Source organism: Acinonyx jubatus, chromosome D1 (assembly GCF_027475565.1).
Source record: "Acinonyx jubatus isolate Ajub_Pintada_27869175 chromosome D1, VMU_Ajub_asm_v1.0, whole genome shotgun sequence".
NCBI classification, from domain to species: Eukaryota; Metazoa; Chordata; class Mammalia; order Carnivora; family Felidae; genus Acinonyx; species Acinonyx jubatus.
Genome location: NC_069390.1, coordinates 50,915,598 through 50,929,590, shown reverse-complemented (window position 1 = coordinate 50,929,590; position 13,993 = coordinate 50,915,598). Strand labels below are relative to the sequence as shown.

General features: G+C 37.8%; 1 protein-coding gene across 3 annotated transcripts in view; it reads right to left on the bottom strand.

The window, feature by feature from the left end:
- LOC106989642 (interferon-induced very large GTPase 1-like) overlaps positions 1-11,908 on the bottom strand; it is a 59,686-nt gene extending 47,778 nt beyond the window's left edge. For 2 of the 3 annotated variants that reach the window (XM_053203542.1, XM_053203541.1), the window contains exon 1: positions 11,821-11,908. The gene's annotated coding sequence lies outside the window, so the exon portion shown is untranslated. The remainder of the gene's footprint in view (positions 1-11,820) is intronic. The other variant, XM_053203543.1, reaches the window with a different exon arrangement.
- Positions 11,909-13,993: the final 2,085 nt, after the last annotated feature.

The window sequence follows — 13,993 nt, the reverse complement described above, 5'->3', positions numbered from 1 at the left end:
TTATAGCTACATATGGAATAATTTCCTCTTAAAAAAACTAAGGTTGGCTGAGTGATGACTGCACAATGGGCAAACAAGAAGAAAACCACATTGAAGTGGGGAGGAAAGGCTGGGACACAGTTTTGCCATAAACTGTACCCCTGTTGTGACAAACCAGAAATGGGAAAAGAAAAACCTCAAAACCAGAGCTTCCCTTAAAGAGTGAAGTGGTTGAACCCATTGGAACCTCAACTTTTAGACCTGCCCTTGAGAAATGAACCCCCAAATATATCTAACTTTGAAAACCAATTAGACTTGTGAGCTGAAACCCACAAAATTGTAGTGATCTGGGACACAACTATTAAAAGGCCCACACACTCTGTTACCTGCCCTAGGGCCCAGCTCAGAAGTAGCTGACCATGTCCAGGCTTAAAGTGAAGGAGACTCACCTGCTCATATTAAAGCATTGGCTTAAGGGGTGGGCATCTAATTTAACACACATAGTTGGGAACCTGCTGGAACACCTTCAGGGGATGGAGACTGGTGGGCACCATCTTTACACTCTCCCTTTACTGTGTTCCAGAGCACCAGTATCTCCTGAAAGGGGGATTTTATATATTTCTGGTCCCCCAATCTTTGTGGCAGTTTTTCTCAGGGGATGCCTCTTGACTACCTGTGTCTGGAGTCAAGGGGAGCTTCAGGCCCTGGTCTCATGGGATTGTAGTAGTCAATGTCACCCAGAAGGGAGCTCATACCCCTAGCCAGCACCCTGATTTTTGTGGCTGTTGCCAGAGGACAGCTTTACATCACCTGGCTCTGGAAGCCAGTGGAACTTATGCTTGTTGGTCCCAAAGGACTATAATCAAAGGAGAAGAGTTTTTAGACCCCTGTTACCCCTAGGGCACAGCAAGAGGCCACAGACCTAGGAGCTCAGTCTTTCTGTGAAGGAGGCCTATTAGCTAATCATCATGGCTGTAGCCTGAGGATCAGACTTCTAATTAAACATGCACCTAAGAGCTGGCTGTAATCCTTTCCAAAAAACATGGAGGTCAGGAGCTATTGCTGTACTCTCCTGCCATGCTCCACAGGGCCCCTTGATTACCTTGCTCTGGTGGCCAGGAGTTCCATGGGACTGTGGCAATCAGAAAGGTGATTCTTGATAGGCTACCACCCCGGGACTGTATTCAGATAGCAGCCTGAGGCGTACTCCACCCACTCCCCAATATTTCTGTGAAGGAGGCTTCTTACTTGTCCTTAAGTTTGGCCTGAGGGGCAGGCTTCAGGTTTGGCACACATTTAGTGAACTGTGGAGCTTCTCTCAAGGAATATAGGTTGTGGATGCCATATTGGGGCTCTCCCTCTGCCTTGCTCCAGCTTGCTGGTATTTCCAAGAAAAAATGTTACATACTCACCTGGAGCCCCAATTTTTCAGACTGGCACCTGGGGACACCACTAGATCATCTGGCAAGTGGGGCTTATATTTGTGATTCTACAGAACTGTATATATTTGCATTCTTTTAAAATCTGCTGTATGAAGGTTTGGCTTCTAAAAATCCTGAATTTAGGTGTTTAGATCATCCCTTTAGGAACAGTGACAGGTCTTGGCACGTCTTCAACTACTGGAAACTATTAAAAATATAATAGGTTACTTGGACAAGCACAAAGGTTGAGAGACAACAAAGGCCTGAAGAAGGGTTGAACAACAAGGCTCACCTCTAACCTGAGGCCATTCCTTCAAAACTGGGAGAGATAGTTGATTCATCTACTGTATAGAAACCAACATAGAGAATCAAGAAAAATGAAGAAATAGATGAATAAGTTCCAAATGAAGGAATAAGATAAAACCTCTGGAAAAAACTTTAATGAGACAGATACATAATTTACCTGGTAAAAAGTTAAAAGTAACGGTCATACATGTGCTCATCAGACTGAGGAGAAAAATGGACGAACACAGTGAGAACTTCAACAAGGAGATAAAAAGTATAAGAAAGTACCAGCTAGGGGAAACAAGATGGCAGAATAGAAGGGCTCTAGGCTTGCCTTGCCCCATGAACACAACTAGATAACTATCAGCTTATCCTAAATACCCCAGAAATTGACAGGAAGACTGACAGAATAAACTCCACAATGAAAGGAAGAGAAAAGACCACACTGAAGAAGGTAGGAAGTATGGAGATGTGGTTTAGAGGAGAAATGGGCCCTGGCTGTTGCAGAGTGGAGGGAGACATGGTCACAGAGAAGGGGGCGGGTAGAGATTGAGAGAGAGAGAGAGAGAGAGAGAGAGAGAGGAGCACACAGTGGGGAATGCACAAGGAGAACATTTCCCCATGGCCATTGGCTTGGAAAGTGAGAGGGGCTGGATTTTGTGAGTTCTTGCAACAAGTAAGGCTTAAAGCCTGGAGTTTTAAAAGTCAGGGGGCTTGGCTGGGGTAGAGTGTGAAGGGCACTGTGCTGCTCCTGGAGAGAAGGCAGGCAAACAACCCAGGGACAGATAGAGTGGAAGGAGCGAGGTGAAAGGCACCTGGAGCACACAGTGGGGAGATTATTTACTCTACTTGAAGTATTTTCCTGAAAGACAGCTTTCATGGAGACATTTCTCTAAGAAAAAAGGAGCTGCCTGGCATCATTTCCCTCCCCTGTCCATCAGCATAAATACAGAGCCACCTACAGGAAGCAGTACACAGAGCATGGACACTGGCTGCCTAACTCTATACACCAAGCCCCATCCTCTGTGCTCCAGTAGAACTGCCCTTCTCATTCATGTTGCCTCAATCGCAGCATGATCAGCCCTTCCACTAGAAGAGCAGCACAAACCCCTGTGCACACTACATCTCTCAACCAGAGTTTTGCAGGGCTTCAGTTGCAGAAGAGGTGGTGGCAGGTCTCATTTCATAAGCAGACCAGACACCTAGTTAAAACTCACCACGTTCAGACCAGAGGTGAAACATTGCCCACAGCAGACAAGGAGAGCCTCTGCAGAGGACTGGCCTGAAGGATAGAGCAGAGAAACACAGCAGCACAGAGCATGCAGCACATACTGGAGACACTCCCTAAAGCACCAGGTCCTGGGCACTGCATGACCTCTTCTTCATAAAGCCATTACTTTCAGGAGCAGGAGAAATAACTAGCTTAGATAAAATACAAAAACAACATAGGGATTTATCACAAGTGAAAGACCAAGATAAGGTCACAGCCAGAGATCTAAGTGAAACAAATATAAGTAACATACCTGATGGAGAATTTGAAGCAGTAATCATAAGGATACTCACTGGACTTGAGAAAAGAATGGAAGACATCAGTGAGACCTTACCACAGAGATAAAAGAGTTAAAAAAGAGTCAATCAGATATGAAGAGTGCATTGATGGATTAGAAACATGCTAGATGCAATGAATAGCAGATTGGAATAAGCAGAGATTGAATTGATGACCTAGAAGACAAAGCAATGGAGAAAAATGAAGCTGAACAGAAGAGAGAAGGAGGAATTGTGCAAAACAAGAATAGACTTAGGGAACTCAGTGACTCTATCAAACATGATAACATTTGTATTATAGGAGTCCGACAAAAAAAGAGAGAGTAAAGGAGACACAAAGTTTATTTGAAAAAATAATAGCTGAAAATTTCCCTAATTTGGAGAAGGAAATAGATATCCAGATCTAGGAGGCACGGTGAACTCCCATCAAAATCAACAAAAGCAGGCCCACACTAAGATATATTGTAATTAAGTTTGAAAAAAAAAGTGCCAAAGAAAAACCTTAAAAGCAACAAGGCAAAAGAAGTCCTTAATTTACAGCAGAAAACCCATAAGGCTGACTGGAGATATCTCAGCAGAAACCATGGCAAGCCAGAAGGGAGTGGCATGATATATTCAGAGTGCTGAGTGGGAAAAATCTATACCTAAGAATACTCTTCCAGTAAGGCTGTCATTCAGAAGAAGGAGAGATAAAGAGTTTTACAGACAAACAAAAACTAAAGTTCATTAGCACTAAACCAGCCCTGCAATAAATATTAAAGAAGAATCTTTGAGTGTAAAAGAGAGACCAAAAGTGACAGTGTAAAGGCAGGAAACACAATAGCAATAAAAATGAATATTTCTTTAAAAATCAGTCAAGGAACTCACATACATTAAAAGGATATAAAATATAATAACATAACCCTAAAATGTGGGCATGGAGGATGGAAAGGAGAAAAGAATGGGTTCAAACTGGAACAACCCTCAACTTACTATAGACTAATCCGATATAGGTAATTGGAGAACAGTTTATAAACAAACCTAATGGTAACCATATATCAAAACCCAAAAATAAACTTGCAAAGAATAAGGGAAATAAATCCAAATATATCACCAAAGAAAATCAGCAAATATAAAAGAGAGAAAGACAGAAAGGATCAGAGAAAATCTCTAGAAACAACCACAAAACATGTAATAAAATGACAATAAATACATACCTATCAATACTTACTCTGAATGTAAATGGACTAAATATTTCAATCAAAGACATAGGGTATCATAATGGATTAAAAAAACCCCTCAAGACTCATCTATATCCTACCTAACAGAGACTCATTTTAGACCTAAAGACACCTGCAGATTGAAAGTGAGGGGATGGAGAAACATTTATGATGCAAATGGATGTCAAATGAAAGGTGGAATAGCAATACTTGTATCAGAGAAACTAGACTTTAAAGATTGTGATAAGAGACAAAAAAGGGCACTATGTTATAAGTAAGAGGACAGTCCAACAAGAAGTTAGACAGTTGTAAATATTTATGCACACAACATGAGAGCATCTAAATACATAAAATAATTACAAACATAAAGGAATTAATTGATAACAATGCAATGATAGTAGGAGATTTTAACGCCTAACTTACATCGATGGGCAGATTATCTACACAGAAAATAAACAAGGAAATAATGGCTTTTAATGACAAAGTGGGCCAGATGGACCTAACAGATATATTCAGAACACTCCATCCTAAGACATCCTGAAAACACATTCTTTTCAAGTGCACATGGAATATTCTGCAGAATAGATGACATATTAGGTCACACAACAGGTATCAGCAAACACAAGAAGATTGAAGTCATACCATGCACCTTTTTATAGCACTATGTAGCTAGAAGTCAACCACAAGAAAGAATTTGGGAATCCCAGAAATACGTGGAGGCTAAACAACATGCTACTAAACAATGAATGGATAAAGCAGGAAATCAAAGAAGAATTTAAAAAATACTACATGGAAACAAGTGAAAATGAAAACACTTGCTCCAAACCCTTTGAGATACTATAAAAGTAGTCCTAAGAGGGAAGTATATAGCAGTGTAGGTCTACAAGAAAAACCTCAAATAAACAATCTAACCTTACACTTAAAGAAGTTAGAAAAAGACCAACCAATGAAGCCTAATGCCAGCAAAAGGAAGGAAATAAGAATCATTAGAGCAGAAATAAATGATACAGAGACTAAAAAACCCAGTAGAGTAGATCAATGAAACCAGGAGGTTTCATTAATAATTAATTAAACATTAATTATTAATTATTTATAATTAATAATTAATTAATTATATATACAATTTATATAATAAAAATATATATAATTTATATATATATTATATATTATATACATAATATATATATAATTTATATATATTATATATATTAAAAATATATATAATATATATAATTTATATAATAAAAATATATAATTTATATAAAATATATAATTAATTATTAATTAATTAATAATTAATTAAACATTAATAAAATGGATAAATCTTTAGCCAGACTTATCAAAATTTATAGAAGAGAAAGGACCAGAATAAACAACATTGCAAATGAGAGTGGAGACATAACAGCCAACACCACAGAAATACAAACAATTATAAGAGCATATTATGAAAAATCATATGCCAACAAATTGGACAACCTAGAAGAAATGGATAAGTCCCTAGAAACATATAAATTACCCAAACTGAAACAGGAAGAAGCAGAAAACTTGAACAGACCGGTAGTCAGCAAAGAAATTGAATCGGTAATCAAATATCTCCCAACAAACAAAAGTCCAGGACCAGATGGCTTCACAGGGGAATTCTACCAAATGTTTAAAGAATTAGTACCTATTCTTCTCAAACTATTCCAAAAAATAGAAAAGGGAGGGAAACTTACAAATTCATTTTATGAGGCCAGGATTACCCTGATAGGAAACCAGATAGGAATTCCACTAAAAAGAGAACTATGGGCCAGTATTTCTGATGAATGTAGATGCAAAACTTCTCAATAAAAACTAGCAAACCAAATCCAACAATACATTAAAAAAGTCACCATGGACAAGGGGGATTTATTCCTGGGTTGCAAGGGTGGTTTAATATTCACAAATCAATCAATGTGATACATGACATTAATAGAAGAAAGGATAAGAATGATCCTTTCAATAGATGATATTTTTAACATATCATTTCAATAGATGCTGAAAAAAGATATGACAAAGTACAACATCTATTCATGATAAAAACCCTCAATAAAGTATGTTTAGGGGGAGCATACTGCAACATAAAGACTGGTCAATTTTTGTGCAAGTTCCTATTTGAAGATGTTTGAAATTTTTCTAAAAGATGTACTCATATGAGTGGAATTGCCTTATTATCAGAAATCATTGGGGGCGCCTGGGTGGCTCAGCGCTTAAGCGTCCGACTTCGGCTCAGGTCATGATCTCACGGTTCATGAGCTCGAGCCCAGCATCGGGCTCTGTGCTGACAGCTCAGAGCCTGGAGCCTGTTTCAGATTCTGTGTCTCCCTCTCTCTCTCTGACCCTCCCCCATTCATGCTCTGTCTCTCTCTGTCTCAAAAGTAAATAAACGTTAAAAAAAAAAAAGAAATCATTAATCTATGTGAGTAGGAATCTTGAATATTTTCCATACAGATAGATGATTTTCCTACCCTCATTAATCTAATAATGTTCCTCTTCTGATTTGTATCACTGTCTCTCTAATAAACAGAGCTTGTGTATGGAAGGTTTTTGTTTTCTAGGCTCTTATTCTCTGCCTTTGCCATATTTGTTTATCCTCTGTCATTATTAGAGATTATTCTAAATGGTATTGACTTGTAAAATACTTTATTATCTGCTTCGGCAAGTACCTCCCCTTTATTTTTTTTCTTCTAGTAGTGTTGGTTACTTTTGACTTTTAAATAGATTCTCATATTATTTTAATGTAAACTTTTAACCTTGTTAAGCTTTTGTCTATAATTACATTGAGTTTGAGAATTTTTTTGGGGGGGAAAATGCCATCATTGTTGAGACTTGTCTTTACAAATATGGTTTGTTTCTCTATTATTTAGGTATTTCTTTATGTGCCTCAATAAAGTTCCATAACTTTCTTTCATAAAGTTCTTATACACTTTCAGTAGATTTACTCTTAGATTCTTTATTATTCTATTGTTAGTGTTAATTACATGGTTTTAAAATTACATTCTTTTTTTAATGCTTTTACATATATATTTATTTTTTTTCTGCAAATTTTTATGTAAATTCCAATTAGTTAACATATAGTGTAATATTAGTTTCAGGTGTAGAATTTAGTGATTCATTATTTACAGAAAACACCCAGTGCCCACCACCACAAGTGCCCTCCTTAACCCCATCCCCTATTTAACTCATCCACCCCACCCACCTCCCCTCCAGTAATATCAGTTTGTTCTCTATAGTTAAGAGTCTGTTTCTTGGTTTGCTTCTCTTTTTTAAAAAAACTACATTCTTGAAATCGGCCATTTGTAGCAACGTGGATGGAACTGGAGAGTGTTATGCTAAGTGAGATAAGTCAGGCAGAGAAAGACAGATACCATATGTTTTCACTCATATGTGGATCATGAGAAACTCAACAGAAGACCAGGGGGGAGGGGAAGGGAGGAAAAAGTTATAGACAGGGAAGGAGGCAAACCATAAGTGACTCTTAAATACTGACAACAAACTGAAGGTTGATGAGGGGGGCGGTTTAGGGGGGAGGGGAAAGTGGGTGATGGGCATTGAGGAGGGCACCTGTTGGGATGAGCACTGGGTGTTGTATGGAAACCAATTTGACAATAAATTTCATATAAAAATAAAAATAAAAATTACGTTCTGTATGGTTTCTTGCAGGCATACAATTTTGTAAATTTAGCTTCTATACAGACATGAAAGAATAATATAGGTGACATTTAGTTATATATTCACATGCAAATGTACTCATGGGATAGATACAAAGAGTAGACTGTTGTCAGTGAACAAACTGCAAAAACAGATTTGTAAAAGTCTGGGATCACTTAAGTCTTGCTCTTTTTTTCATTGATAAGCAAATTAACTTTTAGCCAGCAAAGAGGTAAATCTAGACAAAGAGGTAAATCTAGTCTGACCTTGAGCAGACTGGCTGGAATCTTCAAAATGATTTATGGATTCTCTGAAAACCCTGTGAATTTAATTATGGAGTATTTGTGACAAGTGTCTTCCATGTCATTCTGTTAACACCAATTTCTTAGGCTAGGTTTATACTTTTTCATCAGGATTTTCTCCTAACAAACTTGCTGACCCTTCTGTTAATCATAACAATGTGATTATAGATGTTATGGAATTCTTTAGGCAGGTAGTCATACTATCCGCAAATAATAGACATTTTATTTCTTTTAAAAACTTTATTTTTTTTAATGTTTATTTATTTTTGAGAGAGAGAGAGAGAAAATGAATGAGTGGGGGAGGGGCAGAGAGAGAGGGAAACACAGAATCTGAAGCAGGTTCTAGGCTCTGAGCTATCAGCACAGAGCCTGACATGGGGCTCGAACCCACGAACTGTGAGATCATGACCTGAGCCAGAATCAGACGCTTAACTGACTGAGCCACCCAGGTGCCCCTAGACATTTTATTTCTTATCTTTTAATCCTTAGTGTTGTAATTGTTATCTGACTGTGATCAGTGGAGCTGTAATTAAATGTGGAACAAGGACTTTGATACAGGGTATATTTTAGTGTTCTTGACATTAAAGAGAATATTTTTAACATTTCACCATTAAATATGATGTTTCCTATATATTTGTGGGAGATGTTCCCGATTAAACAACTTTCATTGTATTGTCAGTGTGCTAACTTTATTATGAATCTGTGTTGAATTTTTTTTTTTTTTAGTTAAACAATGATTTTGTTGCTTGAGATTAGACAAATGTATGCAACCAGGGCAGAAGCTGTGGATGACTCATATTTCCAGTTGGAGAGGAGGACTCATATGATTTTACAATATTGGGCCAACTAGTGAATATGGCTCTTGACCAGAAACAGAAAAATGTAAGACACTTCATGAATTTGCCCAGAGGCCACGCTAATCTCTGTATCGTTACAATTTTAGTATATGTACTGATAAATCCTAATAAATATATTGAGATAAATTCACATAACATAACATTCACCATTTTTTATCCATTTTAAAGTGTATAATTCAAAGGTTTTTACTATGTTCACAATGTTGTACATCAAAGGACACTACCAGAAGAGTGAAGAGACAATCCAGTGAATAGGAGACAATTTTTTCTTTCTTCCTTCCTTTCTTGCTTTTCTTTCCTTCTTCCTTCCTTCCTTCCTTCCTTCCTTCCTTCCTTCCTTCCTTCCTTCCTTCCTTCCTTCCTTCCTTCCTTCCTTCCTTTCTCTTTCTTTCTTTCTTTCGTCTATCTACCCATCTATCTATCTATTATCTATCTGTCAATCATCTATCTAAATCCAGAACATTTTTATCACCCCAAAGAAACTTCATCCCCATTCAACAGTACCTCCTCATTTCCCCTCCTCACTATTGTAGATATCACTAATGTACTTTCTATCTCTATGAATTTGCCCATTCTGAACATTTCATATAAGTAGAATCATATGGTATGTGGCCTTTTGTGTCTACCATCTTTCATTTAGCATGTTTTTTCCAGGGTTCATCCATGTTGTAGCATGCATCAGTACTTCATTCTGTTTTATGGCTGAATGACATTCTATTGTGTGGGTCTACCACATTTGTTTATCCATTCATCAGGTGATGGACATTTGGGTTATTTTTGCTTTTTGGCTATTATGAATAATGCTGCCATTATCAATTTGTTTACAAGTTTTTATGTGAACGTCTCTTGGAATTGAAATCTAGAAGTGGAAAGGCTGGGTCATATGGTAATTCTGTGTTTAACTTTTTGAAGAGCTTCCTGTTTTTCACAGCCATTGCACTGTTTTACATTTTTACCAGCCATGTAATGGAGATTTCAGTTTTACCACATCCTCTTATTTATTTATTCCCTTTTATTTCCATCTCCACTTTTATTCTCATTTCCTTCATAGACACCCACTTTAATGGGTTTGATATGTATGGTAATGTGTGTGGCCATGTAAGTGTACTGGTAAAATGTATAGTCCTTTTTTTACATGAGTATATATTATTAATTTATATAAATAGTTGTGTAATATAGACTTTGTTCTATTTCTTTTTGCCCCCTTTCTCTGTGTGATCTCTTCATGTTGTCTCCTAGATGGTAACTTCATTGTAGTTGGGCTTCTTATATGGTGGTTAAAGACCCCATAAGATAGTGTTCCTAGCAAACAAGGTGGAAAATACATGGCATTTTTATGACCTAGCAATGGACTGTATAGTGTCACTTCTGCAGTGCTCTTTGGTTGAGGTAATCACAAAACCTGGTCAGTTTCAGGAGGAGAGGACAGAGACCCTACTTCTTGATGTGAAGAATGTCAAAGAATTTGGATATCTATGAAAACTTTCATGGATATTTGATCTGTTATTAAATAAAAATAGCTGGTTATGGCAGACCTTACTTGATTATGAGAAATATGACTTTGTTCTCAATCATTGACAAAACTAGCTAAATCAGATTTTTTTAAATCATATTCTCCCTTACAGAGGTTTATTTCTGTCTGTGTGTGCTGTGTTATACCTAGAGGAGAGCCCAGTATTATAGTAATAATAGTTCATACATTTTTAATCCCTTGCTAACTGTGGGATACTAAGCATTGGTGTTAATTTTCTTAATTGTAATTTCTACAACAATCCTTTGAAGTAAGTGCTGCTGCTGCTGTTATTGTTGTTATTATCATCAACTAAACTGGTGCACATTCAGCTCGCTGGTTATGAAAATGTTGAAATACTTCCATACGGAGTGGTAAACAGCTGCTGCTACAAGGGTGTCTTTGATGTCCTGGTCATCCAGACTGCATACCCTTCCCCACAATCCAACAGCAGCTAAAAGGCTAATTCTGGGTGCTATAGAGAGCCAGACTCCACCCAGAATGTTCAGTGCTTCTGCCTTTCCATTTACCATTTTGAACACCACTCCTAGATAGTGTTATTTTGGAAATGGAAGAAAAGATCAGACACAGAGAAGTTAAATGACTTGTCCTGACCACATAGCCAGGATTCAGCTTAGGAAATCCTAAACCCCCACCTGTGCTGTTAACTACTCTCCTGTAATGTGAAGTCTGTCAATGTTTGTGGAATAAATCGGCACAATTAAGATTCTGTGATCTTTCCCCCCCAAATGACAAAGAAGGAAGTTTGGAAAGAGGTAAGGATGCTTCTATGAGTCCTAGAGGCTAGAATAAATAGATTTTCCTAGGATGCTTGGTATGGCTATCAGCACACACAGATGAACTTCCCCTCCAAAATTTGGTTTGGATGTTATGACTGATAACATGTTTCTCCCTCTTACTTCCCTCCCTCCCTCTCCTTCTCTCTCTCTCTCTCTCTCTCTCTCTCTCTCTCTCCCTCCCTCCCTCCCTCCCTCTCTCACACACACACACACACACACACACACACATTGAATGAAAAGGTTCATTACTTACATAATTGAGATCTCTGTGGAGAATAGGGAAGACCTTTCGAGGACGTCTGAAATGTCTGAAGAGCAAGGAAAGGAAGTGGCCTGGGTTTCTATTGTGGTGAGGGGTGGGGCTGGGTAAAACTTCCTGTACTTTGGGAAGGGTGTGTGTGGTTTGCATTTGTGCTGATGCTAAATATGGGAACATCAGGGCTTTCTCATTAGTTTACCCAGATGTGGATGCAAGGGGAAGAGTGAAAGAGGAGTTTAAAAAGTTGTTAGCAGTCAAATATCAACCACCCAAAAAAGGAGTTGTACTCCACATTATAGTGCTTTATTCCAATACCCTTTTTCATTTCCAGCCTAGAGTTAGTGCAGCATAGTAGAAAGAGCACAGGCTTTCATATCTGAAACTTTAGAAATCATGTCTTAAGGAGTACATCTATGAGAACTGGCAAAAATGAAGCTCACAGTCAGCTCTACTCACAGGATTTATTGTTTATTTATTTATTTATTTATTTCTTTACTTTATTTTTATATGAAATATAATTTATTGTCAACTTGGTTTCCATACAACACCCAGTGCTCATCCCAACAGGTTACTCATAGGATTTATAAATCATTCAAAGGATGACTAAGAGAATTGCAGAGATAAGAGATATATTTGAGTTTATTAGGCTGCTTGACATTCCCCTTAGGTTTCTTATAGGAAATGTGTTCAATGTGGTAAGGATGACTGGTGGTCAGGTGAGGAATTCACCAGGTATAAATTGTACCCAAGAAACGGTGTAAAGTTTGTCTATGGCACTCAGCAACCTTTGACCCATCCACTCCCTGAAACAACTTCCTGATAGAGGAAAAACAGTAATTCTGGGGCTCAGCAAACCACACAATCCAGGTTCAGATATCTGAACAATTTGCTACACTATAATCTATGATATTTTCCTGACATCTGTACTATAAATAAATCAACATCACCTCACTTGCATTTGCATTACAGGTCCTAGGATTTTTTCCTTTTATGTTTGTTTTATATGTTTGGTTTATATATAGTCCTATGGGCAAGATGGGCTATGGTTAACCTCTGCCTGAAATAACTACCTTTGGATTTTTTCTGTGAAACTTACTAGGAGATTGGATGATGATGAGTTTGGGGTGGAGTTAAGAAATGGGAATCACTTAAGTCTTAGAGTTCAGTGACAAGATTGTCTTTCCTCAGGACATTTCTTCTACATTCCCCCACTATGTCTTTCCTCCAGCCTCTAATCTAGTCATCTAGAAGAAAGAGAAAGGACAAAGGAATACTTTAGCCATGCTCTCTTTAGAGGCATGAATGGAGGTCAGGCTTGTGGAAACAAACTTTCGCTTCCCTTAAAGTAATTCCCTCTGTATTTCACTTACCACTGTCTGGACATTCATTCCATCTCAGCATCTTGTTTGTCTCTGGATTTTCAGGCCTACAATGGGGAGATAACTGATGTATTCTAATCTTCCTTGCTCCAAGGTCTTCTGGCTTCTTCCTTCCTGCTTTCTCTTCAAAAGACTCTTCCATACACAGATCGGGAATAACAAGATTAATAATTCTTTTTCCTAAGACTTCAGTAAATCTTTACTGAACATGTACTAAGTGTGAGGCCTTATGCTAATATCACAGAAATATGTGTGACTAAATTGACCATTGCCCATACAAACCGTGTTTTAAGGGGCAGGGGTAGGAAACAGATATGCAAGTAAATAATGAAGTTAAAAGATGCTAATCACAAGAGATGAGGAATGTCACCCCAAGTCTTACACTGAGAAAAGAGCTTCTAACTTTGTCTAACTTGTTCTTCCAAGGCTAGTTGAAAGGCTACCTCCCTGTAAAGAGTTCTTGGATGAACAACCAGTTGCATTCTCTATTTGACCAGTTGACCAACTGTCACATTTCATATCTTCAGTGTCACTTAACTCATTGTATTTTTGCTCCCTCCTGGATTGTGAGCTGCTTGTGAACAAGAGCTGTGTCTGTTCCATTTTAGGCATAGTGGATGTGATTTGCAAACATTATCATAAAGAATTTTTGCATCTTCATGAATAAGTTTGGGTTATACTTTTCTTTCCTTGCAGGGTCCTTGTCCAACTTGGTGGCTCGATGAAATACCCTTATAAAGGAAATTGATTGCTCTCTCTTTTCTCCCTTCTCCAAACTATTTTATGAG